Source organism: Hypanus sabinus, assembly GCF_030144855.1.
Source record: "Hypanus sabinus isolate sHypSab1 chromosome 24 unlocalized genomic scaffold, sHypSab1.hap1 SUPER_24_unloc_28, whole genome shotgun sequence".
Classification (NCBI taxonomy): Eukaryota; Metazoa; Chordata; class Chondrichthyes; order Myliobatiformes; family Dasyatidae; genus Hypanus; species Hypanus sabinus.
This window is the reverse complement of record NW_026778942.1, coordinates 49,049-63,968: the sequence shown is the minus strand read 5'-3', so window position 1 is coordinate 63,968 and position 14,920 is coordinate 49,049. Positions and strand designations below refer to the sequence as shown.

The 14,920-nt window shown below is 59.4% G+C and overlaps 1 protein-coding gene across 1 annotated transcript in view; it reads left to right on the top strand.

The window, feature by feature from the left end:
- Positions 1 to 1,988: 1,988 nt before the first annotated feature.
- LOC132385501 (rabenosyn-5) overlaps positions 1,989 to 14,920 on the top strand; it is a gene marked incomplete at its 3' end in the record, with an annotated part of 61,976 nt that continues 49,044 nt past the window's right edge. The window contains exon 1 of the mRNA XM_059957614.1: positions 1,989 to 2,098. The remainder of the gene's footprint in view (positions 2,099 to 14,920) is intronic.

Here is a 14,920-nt window from a genome sequence, read left to right as displayed (position 1 = left end):
TTCCAGCAGATTCAGGAGGAAAGCAATCAGCGTAACCAGAGACACCACACACCCCGGCCACTCCCTGTCTGACCCGCTGCCATCCAGCAAAAGGTTCAGGACACTAAAAGCCAGAACAAACAGACTGAGGAACAGCTTCTACCCCAGAGCTGTGGCCTCCATCACACCACTCCCACAGAACAATGACTGAAACTGTGAGCACACACAAGGACTCAAATACTTGCACTAACGGCACTTTGAGCATTACTGTGACATTCTGGTGCTGCTGCAATTTATATTCTGCTACTTATCTATTTAATACTGTTTTTCTATTACTGTCTTGTTTTTATCTACTGCTTCCTGAGAGGAAACTAAACAGAGTTTCATAGGACAGTACCTATGTATAATGATAATAAAGATCATTCAATTCAATTAAGTCCGGCAACCCAGATCTGTATAAGGGAACCAGGTATGACTTGCGGAGGACTATTTCAGGAACAAGATAGAATTCCAGCAGCGGTTAGAGATGACGTCGGATGCACGACAACTCCAGTGAGGTTTGCAGGCCATTACTTCCTACAACGTGGAACCCAACGTCATGTTTCACTCCCAGACGAGTTTACGCTCACTTTTAAAGGGAGAAGACAACCTTGAGACTATGAGGCCCTCACGGTATCCGATGACCCTGTGATCTCAGTCTCGGAGGCCGACGTCAGGCCGCCTTTCAGGAGGGAGAACCCTTGCAAGGTGGCAGGGCCCAATGGGGTACCTGGTAAGGCTCTGAAAACCTGTTCCAACCGACTGGCGGGGATGTTCAAAGACATTTTCACTCTCTCACTGCTACGGTCGGAAGTTCCCACCTGCTTCAAAAGGGCAACAATCACACCAGTGCCCAAGAGCGAGCTACCTCAGTGACTATCGTACAGTAGCACTCACATCTACAGGGATGAAATGTTTTGAGAGGCAGGTCATGCCCAGAGTGAACTCCTGCCTCAGCAAAGGCCTGGACTCACTGGAAAAGGTCTATTGTGGGTGTGATCTCACTGGCTTTCCACACAGCCTTGGATAACTTGGGACAACATAAATATCACTGTCAGGATGCTGTTCATTAGCTAGAGCTCAGCATTTGACACCATCAGTCCAACAGTCCTGATCAAAAAGCGACAGAATCTGGGCCTCTGTACCTCCCTCTGCAACCGGATCCTCGACTTCCTAACCTCAAGACCACAATCTGCGCGGTTTGATAAGAGCATCTCCACCTCACTGATAATTAACTCTGGTGCACCTCAGGGACATGTGCTGAGCCCACTGTTCTACTCACTCTATATCCTGGAATTGTTTCTTGCTCCTGTTTCTTGCGGACTGGTGCTGCAGCAACAACCTTGCGTTCAATAAATTTCATGCCAGTGGTATTAGATCTGATTCTGATTCTAATTCAAGGACTGTGCTCACAACTGTGGACTCACTTTCAACAATTCTTCATCTGAAGCTCTCGATATTTATTCATTATGACCAATTGTTTTCAAATTTGCATAGTTTATTGTCTTTTGCATACCGGTTGTCTGTCCATCTTGTGAGGGGTCCTTTGAGTGCCTTTGTATTTACTGTGAATGCCCACAAGAAAATCAATTTCGGGGCTGCATGTTGACAAATATGTATTTTGATCATAAATTTACTTTTAACTTAGATATCCAGCTCCAGACCCAGATCCTCTTTTTCCTGCTGTACTTCCTGACAGAGTAATTAGTTTCGAACTATTTACATGCATTTACCCTGGAACAATTAAAACAAGTAAACAAGGACGGCGACGCGGCGCTTTCTGGGGGTTGTAGTTTCCATATGAGGACAAGCAGCGCCCATGAGTACAAAAGACTTCATTGCCCAGCGTGCTCCAGGTCTCGACGTACCGGAATGGCGTCACCCGGCGACGGAATGCCAGCCGTACAAGACAACGAAACTAGGGGCCTATTGGGAAATGGAGTCCAAATGAAGATTTCAAAGGACATGCTCAATGCATCTGTGAATTTCGGACTACATCTCCCAGCGGGCGGTGCGGCGGGCGGGCTCTCTCCTGCGCTCAGCTGGGCGGGGTGGTGGCGAAAATATCAGGACTGAGGCGGTAAGTTGCTGCCGGGTTAGGCCCGAATCGCCGCGGGGTGGGACACACCGCGGAATGGCGGTGGTTAGTGGGGAGGGAATAGTCGCGAAGCACGGCCTCAGGCCTTGCCCTGCTGGGTTGCCATGGTTACAGGCCACTATTGGCCTCCAAATGGGGCATAACGGGGGGAGGGCGGACGGACGGGACAGCGACAGGGTGGGGAGGGATCTGGGGGCTGCTCGGTGATGGGAAGGGCTGGTTGTCCTTTGCCCTGGCAAACCTCTGCAAGAACCGGGGACTCAGGGCAGAGGGCAAAGGTTATTAGATCCTGGATTACAGCACTTGACCTCGGAAACCGTCCTGGGGCACAGAGATTGGGGTTGGGGGCATTATCAATGAATGGTTGTATCTACAATGACAGATCCATCCCCACCAGTACCGTACCACGGTGTCACACAGTGACGGACCCGTCCCCACCGGTACCGTACCCCGGTGTCACACAGTGACGGACCCGTCCCCACCGGTACCGTACCCCGGTGTCACACAGAGACAGACCCGTCCCCACCGGTACCGTACCCCAGTGTAACACAGTGACAGACCCGTCCCCACCAGTACCGTACCCCGGTGTCACACAGTGACGGACCCGTCCCCACCGGTACCGTACCCCGGTGTCACAGAGTGACAGACCCGTCCCCACCGGTACCGTAGCCCGGTGTTACACAGTGACAGACCCGTCTCCACCGGTATCGTACCCCGGTGTTGCACAGTGACAGACCCGTACCCCAGTGTTATACAGTGACAGACCCGTCCCCACCGGTACCGTACCCTGGTGTCACACAGTATCAAACCCGTCCCCACCGGTACCGTACCCCGGTGTCACAGAGTGACGGACCCGTCCCCACCGGTACCGTATCCCGGTGCCACACAGGGACAGACCCGTCCCCACCGGTACCTTATCCCGGTGTCACACAGGGACAGACCTGACCCCACCGGTACCATACTCCGGTGACACAAAGTGACAGACCCGTCCCCACCGGTACTGTACCCCGGTGTCACAGAGTGACAGACCCATCCCCACAGGTACCGTACCCCGGTGTCACAAAGTGACAGACCCGTCCCCACCGGTACCGTACCCCGGTGTCACACAGTGACAGACCCATCCCCACTGGTACTGTACCCCGGTGTTACACAGAGACAGACCCGTCCCCACCGGTACCGTACTCCGGTGTCACAAAGTGACAGACCCGTCCCCAGCGGTACCGTACCCCGGTGTCACAGAGTGAAAGACCCATCCCCACCGGTACCGTACCCCGGTGTTATACAGTGACAGACCCATCCCCGCCGGTACCGTACTCCGGTGTCACACAGTGACAGACCCATCCCCACATGTACCGTACTCCGGTGTTATACAGTGACAGACCCGTCCCCACCGGTACCGTACCCCTGTGTGACAGTGACAGACCCGTCCCCACCGGTACCGTACCCTGGTGTTACAGTGTCAGACCCGTCCACACCGGTTCCATACTCCGGTGTCACAGAGTGACGGACCCGTCCCCACCGGTACCGTACCCCGGTGTTAAACAGAGACAGACCCTTCTCCACTGGTACTGTACCCCGGTGTTACACAGAGACAGACCCGTCCCCACCGGTACCGTTCCCCGGTGTCACACAGTGACAGACCCGTCCCCACCGGTACCGTACCCTGGTGTTACAGTGTCAGACCCGTCCACACCGGTTCCGTACTCCGGTGTCACAGAGTGACGGACCCGTCCCCACCGGTACCGTTCCCCGGTGTCACACAGTGACAGACCGATCCCCACTGGTTCTGTATGCCGGTGTTACACAGAGACAGACCCGTCCCCACCGGTACCGTACCCTGGTGTCACACAGTGACAGAACCATCCCCACCGGTACCGTACCCCCGGTGTTGCACAGTGACACACCCCACCAGTACCGTACCCCAGTGTTACAATGACAGACCCGTCCCTACAGGTACCGTACCCTGGTGTTACAGTGTCAGACCCGTCCACACCGGTTCCGTACTCCGGTGTCACAGAGTGACGGACCCGTCCCCACCGGTACCGTTCCCCGGTGTCACACAGTGACAGACCGATCCCCACTGGTTCTGTATGCCGGTGTTACACAGAGACAGACCCGTCCCCACCGGTACCGTACCCTGGTGTCACACAGTGACAGAACCATCCCCACCGGTACCGTACCCCCGGTGTTGCACAGTGACACACCCCACCAGTACCGTACCCCAGTGTTACAATGACAGACCCGTCCCTACAGGTACCGTACCCCAGTGTTACACAGAGACAGACCCATCCCCACCGTTACTGTACCCCGGTGTTACACAGTGACGGACCCGTCCCCACCGGTACCGTACCCCGGTGTCACACAGTGACGGACCCGTCCCCGCCGGTACCGTACCCTGGTGTCACACAGTGACAGAACCATCCCCACCGGTACCGTACCCCCGTGTGACAGTGACAGACCCGTCCCCACCGGTACCGTACCCTGGTGTTACAGTGTCAGACCCATCCACACCGGTTCCGTACTCCGGTGTCACAGAGTGACGGACCCGTCCCCACCGGTACCGTACCCCGGTGTTACACAGAGACAGACCCGTCCCCACCGGTACCGTTCCCCGGTGTCACACAGTGACAGACCGATCCCCACTGGTACTGTATGCCGGTGTTACACAGAGACAGACCCGTCCCCACCGGTACCGTACCCTGGTGTCACACAGTGACAGAACCATCCCCACCGGTACCGTACCCCCGGTGTTGCACAGTGACACACCCCACCAGTACCGTACCCCAGTGTTACAATGACAGACCCGTCCCCACCAGTACTGTACCCCGGTGTTACACAGAGACAGACCCGTCCCCCCCGGTACCGTACCCTGGTGTCACAGAGTGACAGACCCGTCCCTACAGGTACCGTACCCCGGTGTTACACAGTGTCAGACCCGTCCCCCCTGGTACCGTACTCCGGTGTCACAAAGTGACAGACCCGACCCCACCGGTACCGTACTCCGGTGTCACAAAGTGACGGACCCGACCCCACCGGTACCGTACTCCGGTGTCACAAAGTGACAGACCCGACCCCACCGGTACCGTACTCCGGTGTCACAAAGTGACAGACCCGACCCCACCGGTACCGTACCCCGGTGTCACAAAGTGACAGACCCGACCCCACCGGTACCGTACCCCGGTGTCACACAGTGACAGACCCATCCCCACTGGTACTGTACCCCGGTGTTACACAGAGACAGACCTGTCCCCACCGGTACCGTACTCCGGTGTCACAAAGTGACAGACCCGTCCCCAGCTGTACCGTACCCCGGTGTCACAGAGTGAAAGACCCATCCCCACCGGTACCGTACCCCGGTGTTATACAGTGACAGACCCATCCCCGCCGGTACCGTACTCCGGTGTCACACAGTGACAGACCCATCCCCACATGTACCGTACTCCGGTGTTATACAGTGACAGACCCGTCCCCACCGGTACCGTACCCCCGTGTGACAGTGACAGACCCGTCCCCACCGGTACCGTACCCTGGTGTTACAGTGTCAGACCCGTCCACACCGGTTCCGTACTCCGGTGTCACAGAGTGACGGACCCGTCCCCACCGGTACCGTACCCTGGTGTTACACAGAGACAGACCCGTCCCCACCGGTACCGTTCCCCGGTGTCACACAGTGACAGACCGATCCCCACTGGTACTGTATGCCGGTGTTACACAGAGACAGACCCGTCCCCACCGGTACCGTACCCTGGTGTCACACAGTGACAGAACCATCCCCACCGGTACCGTACCCCCGGTGTTGCACAGTGACACACCCCACCAGTACCGTACCCCAGTGTTACAGTGTCAGACCCGTCCACACCGGTTCCATACTCCGGTGTCACAGAGTGACGGACCCGTCCCCACCGGTACCGTACCCCGGTGTTAAACAGAGACAGACCCTTCTCCACTGGTACTGTACCCCGGTGTTACACAGAGACAGACCCGTCCCCACCGGTACCGTTCCCCGGTGTCACACAGTGACAGACCCGTCCCCACCGGTACCGTACCCTGGTGTTACAGTGTCAGACCCGTCCACACCGGTTCCGTACTCCGGTGTCACAGAGTGACGGACCCGTCCCCACCGGTACCGTTCCCCGGTGTCACACAGTGACAGACCGATCCCCACTGGTTCTGTATGCCGGTGTTACACAGAGACAGACCCGTCCCCACCGGTACCGTACCCTGGTGTCACACAGTGACAGAACCATCCCCACCGGTACCGTACCCCCGGTGTTGCACAGTGACACACCCCACCAGTACCGTACCCCAGTGTTACAATGACAGACCCGTCCCTACAGGTACCGTACCCCAGTGTTACACAGAGACAGACCCATCCCCACCGTTACTGTACCCCGGTGTTACACAGTGACGGACCCGTCCCCACCGGTACCGTACCCCGGTGTCACACAGTGACGGACCAGTCCCCGCCGGTACCGTACCCTGGTGTCACACAGTGACAGACCCGTCCCCACCGGTACCGTACCCCCGTGTGACAGTGACAGACCCGTCCCCACCGGTACCGTACCCTGGTGTTACAGTGTCAGACCCATCCACACCGGTTCCGTACTCCGGTGTCACAGAGTGACGGACCCGTCCCCACCGGTACCGTACCCCGGTGTTACACAGAGACAGACCCGTCCCCACCGGTACCGTTCCCCGGTGTCACACAGTGACAGACCGATCCCCACTGGTACTGTATGCCGGTGTTACACAGAGACAGACCCGTCCCCACCGGTACCGTACCCTGGTGTCACACAGTGACAGAACCATCCCCACCGGTACCGTACCCCCGGTGTTGCACAGTGACACACCCCACCAGTACCGTACCCCAGTGTTACAATGACAGACCCGTCCCCACCGGTACCGTACCCCGGAGTCACAGAGTGACGGACCCGTCCCCACCAGTACTGTACCCCGGTGTTACACAGAGACAGACCCGTCCCCCCCGGTACCGTACCCTGGTGTCACAGAGTGACAGACCCGTCCCTACAGGTACCGTACCCCGGTGTTACACAGTGTCAGACCCGTCCCCCCTGGTACCGTACTCCGGTGTCACAAAGTGACAGACCCGACCCCACCGGTACCGTACTCCGGTGTCACAAAGTGACGGACCCGACCCCACCGGTACCGTACTCCGGTGTCACAAAGTGACAGACCCGACCCCACCGGTACCGTACTCCGGTGTCACAAAGTGACAGACCCGACCCCACCGGTACCGTACCCCGGTGTCACAAAGTGACAGACCCGACCCCACCGGTACCGTACCCCGGTGTCACACAGTGACAGACCCATCCCCACTGGTACTGTACCCCGGTGTTACACAGAGACAGACCTGTCCCCACCGGTACCGTACTCCGGTGTCACAAAGTGACAGACCCGTCCCCAGCTGTACCGTACCCCGGTGTCACAGAGTGAAAGACCCATCCCCACCGGTACCGTACCCCGGTGTTATACAGTGACAGACCCATCCCCGCCGGTACCGTACTCCGGTGTCACACAGTGACAGACCCATCCCCACATGTACCGTACTCCGGTGTTATACAGTGACAGACCCGTCCCCACCGGTACCGTACCCCCGTGTGACAGTGACAGACCCGTCCCCACCGGTACCGTACCCTGGTGTTACAGTGTCAGACCCGTCCACACCGGTTCCGTACTCCGGTGTCACAGAGTGACGGACCCGTCCCCACCGGTACCGTACCCTGGTGTTACACAGAGACAGACCCGTCCCCACCGGTACCGTTCCCCGGTGTCACACAGTGACAGACCGATCCCCACTGGTACTGTATGCCGGTGTTACACAGAGACAGACCCGTCCCCACCGGTACCGTACCCTGGTGTCACACAGTGACAGAACCATCCCCACCGGTACCGTACCCCCGGTGTTGCACAGTGACACACCCCACCAGTACCGTACCCCAGAGTTACAATGACAGACCCGTCCCCACCGGTACCGTACCCCGGAGTCACAGAGTGACGGACCCGTCCCCACCAGTACTGTACCCCGGTGTTACACAGAGACAGACCCGTCCCCCCCGGTACCGTACCCTGGTGTCACAGAGTGACAGACCCGTCCCTACAGGTACCGTACTCCGGTGTCACAAAGTGACAGACCCGACCCCACCGGTACCGTACTCCGGTGTCACAAAGTGACAGACCCGACCCCACCGGTACCGTACCCCGGTGTCACAAAGTGACAGACCCGTCCCCGCCGGTACCGTACCCCGGTGTCACACAGTGACAGACCTGTCCCCGCCGGTCCCGTACCCCGGTGTTACACAGTGACAGACCCGTCCCCGCCGGTACTGTACCCCGGTGTCACAGAGTGACAGACCCGTCCCCACTGGTACCGTATCCTGGTGTCACAGAGTGACAGACCCATCCCCACCGGTACCGTACCCCGGTGTCACACAGTGACAGACCCATCCCCACTGGTACTGTACCCCGGTGTTACACAGAGACAGACCTGTCCCCACCGGTACCGTACTCCGGTGTCACAAAGTGACAGACCCGTCCCCAGCGGTACCGTACCCCGGTGTCACAGAGTGAAAGACCCATCCCCACCGGTACCGTACCCCGGTGTTATACAGTGACAGACCCATCCCCGCCGGTACCGTACTCCGGTGTCACACAGTGACAGACCCATCCCCACATGTACCGTACTCCGGTGTAATACAGTGACAGACCCATCCCCACCGGTACCGTACCCCCGTGTGACAGTGACAGACCCGTCCCCACCGGTACCGTACCCTGGTGTTACAGTGTCAGACCCGTCCACACCGGTTCCGTACTCCGGTGTCACAGAGTGACGGACCCGTCCCCACCGGTACCGTACCCCGGTGTTACACAGAGACAGACCCTTCTCCACTGGTACTGTACCCCGGTGTTACACAGAGACAGACCCGTCCCCACCGGTACCGTTCCCCGGTGTCACACAGTGACAGACCGATCCCCACTGGTACTGTATGCCGGTGTTACACAGAGACAGACCCGTCCCCACCGGTACCGTACCCTGGTGTCACACAGTGACAGAACCATCCCCACCGGTACCGTACCCCCGGTGTTGCACAGTGACACACCCCACCAGTACCGTACCCCAGTGTTACAATGACAGACCCGTCCCCACCGGTACCGTACCCCGGAGTCACAGAGTGACGGACCCGTCCCCACCAGTACTGTACCCCGGTGTTACACAGAGACAGACCCGTCCCCCCCGGTACCGTACCCTGGTGTCACAGAGTGACAGACCCGTCCCTACAGGTACCGTACCCCGGTGTTACACAGTGACGGACCCGTCCCCACCGGTACCGTACCCTGGTGTCACACAGTGTCAGACCCGTCCCCCCTGGTACCGTACTCCGGTGTCACAAAGTGACAGACCCGACCCCACCGGTACCGTACCCCGGTGTCACACAGTGACAGACCCGTCCCCACCGGTACCGTACCCCAGTGTCACAGAGTGACGGACCCGTCCCCACCGGTACCGTATCCTGGTGTCACAGAGTGACAGACCTGTCCACCCCGGTACCGTACCCCGGTGTCACACAGTGACAGACCCGTCCCCACCGGTACCGTATCCTGGTGTCACAGAGTGACAGACCCGTCCCCACCGGTACCGTACTCCGGTGACACAACGTGACGGACCCGTCCCCACCGGTACTGTACCCCGGTGTCACACAGTGACGGACCCGACCCCACCGGTACCGTACCCCGGTGTTATACAGTGACAGACCCATCCCCACCGGTAACATACCCCGGTGTCACACAGTGACAGACCCATCCCCACCGGTACCATACCCTGGTGTCACACAGTGACAGACCCATCCCCACATGTACCGTACTCCGGTGTCACACAGTGACAGACCCATCCCCACATGTACCGTACTCCGGTGTTATACAGTGACAGACCCGTCCCCACCGGTACCGTACCCTGGTGTTACAGTGTCAGACTTGTCCACACCGGTTCCGTACTCCGGTGCCACACAGGGACAGACCCGTCCCCACCGGTACCGTATCCCGGTGTCACACAGGGACAGACCTGACCACACCGGTACCATACTCCGGTGACACAAAGTGACAGACCCGTCCCCACCGGTACTGTACCCCGGTGTCACAGAGTGACAGACCCATCCCCACCGGTACCGTACCCCGGTGTCACAGAGTGACAGACCCGTCCCCACTGGTACCGTATCCTGGTGTCACAGAGTGACAGACCCATCCCCACCGGTACCGTACTCCGGTGTCACAAAGTGACAGACCCGTCCCCAGCGGTACCGTACCCTGGTGTCACAGAGTGACAGACCCGTCCCTACAGGTACCGTACCCCGGTGTTACACAGTGACGGACCCGTCCCCACCGGTACCGTACCCTGGTGTCACACAGTGTCAGACCCGTCCCCCCTGGTACCGTACTCCGGTGTCACAAAGTGACAGACCCGACCCCACCGGTACCGTACCCCGGTGTCTCACAGTGACAGACCCGTCCCCACCGGTACCGTACCCCAGTGTCACAGAGTGACGGACCCGTCCCCACCGGTACCGTATCCTGGTGTCACAGAGTGACAGACCCGTCCACCCCGGTACCGTACCCCGGTGTCACACAGTGACAGACCCGTCCCCACCGGTACCGTATCCTGGTGTCACAGAGTGACAGACCCGTCCCCACCGGTACCGTACTCCGGTGACACAACGTGATGGACCCGTCCCCACCGGTACTGTACCCCGGTGTCACACAGTGACGGACCCGACCCCACCGGTACCGTACCCCGGTGTTATACAGTGACAGACCCATCCCCACCGGTAACATACCCCTGTGTCACACAGTGACAGACCCATCCCCACCGGTACCATACCCTGGTGTCACACAGTGACAGACCCATCCCCACATGTACCGTACTCCGGTGTCACACAGTGACAGACCCATCCCCACATGTACCGTACTCCGGTGTTATACAGTGACAGACCCGTCCCCACCGGTACCGTACCCTGGTGTTACAGTGTCAGACTTGTCCACACCGGTTCCGTACTCCGGTGCCACACAGGGACAGACCCGTCCCCACCGGTACCGTATCCCGGTGTCACACAGGGACAGACCTGACCACACCGGTACCATACTCCGGTGACACAAAGTGACAGACCCGTCCCCACCGGTACTGTACCCCGGTGTCACAGAGTGACAGACCCATCCCCACCGGTACCGTACCCCGGTGTCACAGAGTGATAGACCCGTCCCCACTGGTACCGTATCCTGGTGTCACAGAGTGACAGACCCATCCCCACCGGTACCGTACCCCGGAGTCACACAGTGACAGACCCATCCCCACTGGTACTGTACCCCGGTGTTACACAGAGCCAGACCCGTCCCCACCGGTACCGTACTCCGGTGTCACAAAGTGACAGACCCGTCCCCAGCGGTACCGTACCCCGGTGTCACAGAGTGAAAGACCCATCCCCACCGGTACCGTACCCCGGTGTTATACAGTGACAGACCCATCCCCGCCGGTACCGTACTCCGGTGTCACACAGTGACAGACCCATCCCCACATGTACCGTACTCCGGTGTTATACAGTGACAGACCCATCCCCGCCGGTACCGTACTCCGGTGTCACACAGTGACAGACCCATCCCCACATGTACCGTACTCCGGTGTTATACAGTGACAGACCCGTCCCCACCGGTACCGTACCCCCGTGTGACAGTGACAGACCCGTCCCCACCGGTACCGTACCCTGGTGTTACAGTGTCAGACGCGTCCACACCGGTTCCGTACTCCGGTGTCACAGAGTGACGGACCCATCCCCACCGGTACCGTACCCCGGTGTTACACAGAGACAGACCCGTCCCCACCGGTACCGTTCCCCGGTGTCACACAGTGACAGACCGATCCCCACTGGTACTGTATGCCGGTGTTACACAGAGACAGACCCGTCCCCACCGGTACCGTACCCTGGTGTCACACAGTGACAGAACCATCCCCACCGGTACCGTACCCCCGGTGTTGCACAGTGACACACCCCACCAGTACCGTACCCCAGTGTTACAATGACAGACCCGTCCCCACCGGTACCGTACCCCGGAGTCACAGAGTGACGGACCCGTCCCCACCAGTACTGTACCCCGGTGTTACACAGAGACAGACCCGTCCCCCCCGGTACCGTACCCTGGTGTCACAGAGTGACAGACCCGTCCCTACAGGTACCGTACCCCGGTGTTACACAGTGACGGACCCGTCCCCACCGGTACCGTACCCTGGTGTCACACAGTGACAGACCCGTCCCCGCCGGTACCGTACCCCGGTGTTACACAGTGACAGACCCGTCCCCGCCGGTACTGTACCCCGGTGTCACAGAGTGACAGACCCGTCCCCACTGGTACCGTATCCTGGTGTCACAGAGTGACAGACCCATCCCCACCGGTACCGTACCCCGGTGTCACACAGTGACAGACCCATCCCCACTGGTACTGTACCCCGGTGTTACACAGAGACAGACCTGTCCCCACCGGTACCGTACTCCGGTGTCACAAAGTGACAGACCCGTCCCCAGCGGTACCGTACCCCGGTGTCACAGAGTGAAAGACCCATCCCCACCGGTACCGTACCCCGGTGTTATACAGTGACAGACCCATCCCCGCCGGTACCGTACCCTGGTGTTACAGTGTCAGACTTGTCCACACCGGTTCCGTACTCCGGTGCCACACAGGGACAGACCCGTCCCCACCGGTACCGTATCCCGGTGTCACACAGGGACAGACCTGACCACACCGGTACCATACTCCGGTGACACAAAGTGACAGACCCGTCCCCACCGGTACTGTACCCCGGTGTCACAGAGTGACAGACCCATCCCCACCGGTACCGTACCCCGGTGTCACAGAGTGATAGACCCGTCCCCACTGGTACCGTATCCTGGTGTCACAGAGTGACAGACCCATCCCCACCGGTACCGTACCCCGGAGTCACACAGTGACAGACCCATCCCCACTGGTACTGTACCCCGGTGTTACACAGAGCCAGACCCGTCCCCACCGGTACCGTACTCCGGTGTCACAAAGTGACAGACCCGTCCCCAGCGGTACCGTACCCCGGTGTCACAGAGTGAAAGACCCATCCCCACCGGTACCGTACCCCGGTGTTATACAGTGACAGACCCATCCCCGCCGGTACCGTACTCCGGTGTCACACAGTGACAGACCCATCCCCACATGTACCGTACTCCGGTGTTATACAGTGACAGACCCATCCCCGCCGGTACCGTACTCCGGTGTCACACAGTGACAGACCCATCCCCACATGTACCGTACTCCGGTGTTATACACTGACAGACCCGTCCCCACCGGTACCGTACCCCCGTGTGACAGTGACAGACCCGTCCCCACCGGTACCGTACCCTGGTGTTACAGTGTCAGACCCGTCCACACCGGTTCCGTACTCCGGTGTCACAGAGTGACGGACCCGTCCCCACCGGTACCGTACCCCGGTGTTACACAGAGACAGACCCGTCCCCACCGGTACTGTTCCCCGGTGTCACACAGTGACAGACCGATCCCCACTGGTACTGTATGCCGGTGTTACACAGAGACAGACCCGTCCCCACCGGTACCGTACCCTGGTGTCACACAGTGACAGAACCATCCCCACCGGTACCGTACCCCCGGTGTTGCACAGTGACACACCCCACCAGTACCGTACCCCAGTGTTACAATGACAGACCCGTCCCCACCGGTACCGTACCCTGGTGTCACAGAGTGACAGACCCGTCCCTACAGGTACCGTACCCCGGTGTTACACAGTGACGGACCCGTCCCCACCGGTTCCGTACCCTGGTGTCACACAGTGTCAGACCCGTCCCCCCTGGTACCGTACTCCGGTGTCACAAAGTGACAGACCCGACCCCACCGGTACCGTACTCCGGTGTCACAAAGTGACAGACCCGACCCCACCGGTACCGTACCCCGGTGTCACAAAGTGACAGACCCGTCCCCGCCGGTACCGTACCCCGGTGTCACACAGTGACAGACCCATCCCCGCCGGTACCGTACTCCGGTGTCACACAGTGATAGACCCATCCCCACATGTACCGTACTCCGGTGTTATACAGTGACAGACCCATCCCCACCGGTACCGTACCCCCGTGTGACAGTGACAGACCCGTCCCCACCGGTACCGTACCCTGGTGTTACAGTGTCAGACCCGTCCACACCGGTTCCGTACTCCGGTGTCACAGAGTGACGGACCCGTCCCCACCGGTACCGTACCCCGGTGTTACACAGAGACAGACCCTTCTCCACTGGTACTGTACCCCGGTGTTACACAGAGACAGACCCGTCCCCACCGGTACCGTTCCCCGGTGTCACACAGTGACAGACCGATCCCCACTGGTACTGTATGCCGGTGTTACACAGAGACAGACCCATCCCCACCGGTACCGTTCCCCGGTGTCACACAGTGACAGACCGATCCCCACTGGTACTGTATGCCGGTGTTACACAGAGACAGACCCGTCCCCACCGGTACCGTACCCTGGTGTCACACAGTGACAGAACCATCCCCACCGGTACCGTACCCTCGGTGTTGCACAGTGACACACCCCACCAGTACCGTACCCCAGTGTTACAATGACAGACCCGTCCCCACCGGTACCGTACCCCGGAGTCACAGAGACAGACCCGTCCCCCCCGGTACCGTACCCTGGTGTCACAGAGTGACAGACCCGTCCCTACAGGTACCGTACCCCGGTGTTACACAGTGACGGACCCGTCCCCACC